A 2,650-nucleotide genomic window follows, 5' to 3' on the forward strand; every position below is an offset into this window, starting at 1 on the left:
TAAAGACATAGACAAATATTTTGATTTGCAATGATGTTAAAAGTGATGCCAGTGTTGGAAGACTGACCCTCTGAGACAGTGATGAACAGCAATCAAGGATGAGTGACATGAAATAGTTTGTAAGGACCGAAGTTAATTTCCATTTCTTTAATTATTCTGTGGCTGTGATCACCATTTATTCTCTCAAATGGGAAATTAATTATCTATGTATTTTTTAGCATGAATAGTAAACTAGAATGAGAGAGAAAGAGTAAGAAAGATAGAGATACACATCATATTCCCCATAGATAAATTAGGTACATTTCAAATAAACATAATTCTATCACTAAACTGAAAGAAAAGAGGTAAAGTAGAAAAGAAAATGAAGGAGAAAGTCCAGACAGAGAGGGATGGGATTAAAGTAAAGAGAGTCAGGCAGCAGAAGGAAATCAGGAGATCACCAGTCTAAGGTCATTGCCCCTGCAGACAGCCAAGTGTGCACTGGAGTCACCAACTCAGCCGCCTTTGTCTAGATCTACGTGCTTCTTCTCCAAGAGTTCCCAGGAGAAGAGTCATTCAAGACTGATGGCCACCCACATCTCCACTGATGCCTCCTTATTCCTAATGCACACTTTCTATAATCGCCAATTCTGGTTCTACTCTGCTAAGAAACACACCATTGCAGACACCCTAATTTCAAACCACCATTAGTGAGGCCAAGAAACACAGGGGTAAGATTTTACAGAGATTGATACCTCCGTGGGACAGTTTGGAACTGGGCTTTATGAGAAAACAGACAGAGAACTAGGTGTTGAGTCCATCATTGTGAATACAGAACTCTTATGCACAGAGACATTTATGTATCTAAGCACAGATGGCAGAAGAAAGTTGTAAGAACAAAAGGAATCTTGACCTTCCCATAGAGTAAAAGCTACCAAATGACCAGATGACAATAGGAGTTACAACAAAGTTGATAGGATAAACCATTGAGTTATTGGACAGTGTTCAAGTTAGCTATCCCAAAATAAGAAATGAATGCTTTCAAATGATTCAGAGCATTACATGAGAATGTCCTTCTCCATGAACACAAAGTAAATATGGAAATGGTGAACAAAGAGGAAGAGTCTCTCTGATTGGCCCAAGAATTGGAGGACCATTGTATAAAAGGGCATGACTGGAAGAACTTGCTACACTGTTGAACACTCACCCGTGAACAGAGTACCTCCCTCCACACCTGCTACCATGGCCCTCTGCTGCTGCCCACCTTGCTGTGAGCCATGCTGCTGCAAGACCACCTGCTGCAAGACCACCTGCTGCCAGCCCTGCTGCTGTGAATCCAGCTGCCCCAAGTCCGTCTGCTGCCAGCCTTGCTGTCCCCCAAGTTGCTGCAGCATACTCTGCTGCAAGCCCTGCTGCTTAAAGCCCTGCTGCTGTGTGCCCACCTGCTGTGAAAAAACTTGCTGCAAGACCACCTGTTGCAAGCCAACCTGTGTGAACATCTGCTGCGTGCCCACCTGCTGCCAGCCCTGCTGCTGTGTGCCCTCCTGCTGCCAGCCCTGCTGCTGTGTGCCCACCTGCTGTGAAAGCACCTGCTGTGAAAACACCTGCTGCAAGACCACCTGTTGCAAGCCAACCTGTGTGAACATCTGCTGCAGCACACCCTGCTGCCAGCCCTGCTGCTGTGTGCCCTCCTGTTGCCAGCCATGCTTGCTCCAGCTCTGCTGCCAACCAACATGCTGTGAAACCAGCAGCTGCAAGACCACCTCCCTTAAACCAACCTGTGTGACCATCAGCTGCAGCACACCCTGCTGCCAGCCCTGCTGCTGCTGACCAGCTCCCCAAAGGAACATCTGCACAGCCATGCTCTGAGGAGAGCAGAAATGCCCTAGATGCAAGAGTTACCCATTAACATTTGAAGACCACCTTTATTTTCTCACCAGAAAACCTGTGGAATGTAAAATCTTACTTAACTGTGGGAAATGCTGTGAGGAAGGATGGAATCCCTCACCCTCACTCTCCTCATCCAGAGATTATGGATCTTGTGCCATCTTCATGGGGGGCTGAATTGAATGTCTGGTATCACTCTAAATTCTGAATCATGATCTCTATCTCTATATTTTTCACCAAATAACTTAAGGAATCATTTTCCCCCAAATAAACCTTGATTTAACCTGTTATTTTATCAACTATATTTTCTTCTGAATCACCCCTAGATTTTTATATACTATTTTCTTCTTTCTGCTCACTCATGGTATGTGTCTCTGAAAGCAATCAATTTTAATAAACTCTGTGCTATCATCATTCCATAGTGTCTGTCATTTTATTTTGATGAGTCATTTAATGAAAAATCTACATATTCAATAGAATTTTAAATATTCCGTCTGGTCCCCCTGCATCAGTGACAAAAGCATGGTGTTGAACAGTAGATACATGGAAGGTTTATATTGCAAAATCTGAAATTTAATAACCAGTGATTGCCTCTTTCCTAGAACTTCCACCCTCGGCTTCCATAAACTAAGGATCTGTTCTCTCCTTTGCTATCTGGCTCTATAAACATCGTTTTGGTGAGTCATATGTAGCAATGGCTTACATGTCGTATTTTCCTATCCATTTGCATGTAAAAGAGTATCTAAGATTCAGCTACATCTTAACAATTGTTAATGGGATTAGC

Source organism: Microtus oregoni, unplaced genomic scaffold, assembly GCF_018167655.1.
Source record: "Microtus oregoni isolate MIOR12 unplaced genomic scaffold, Mior012 000091F_ref0000469, whole genome shotgun sequence".
In the NCBI taxonomy this organism is placed as follows: Eukaryota; Metazoa; Chordata; class Mammalia; order Rodentia; family Cricetidae; genus Microtus; species Microtus oregoni.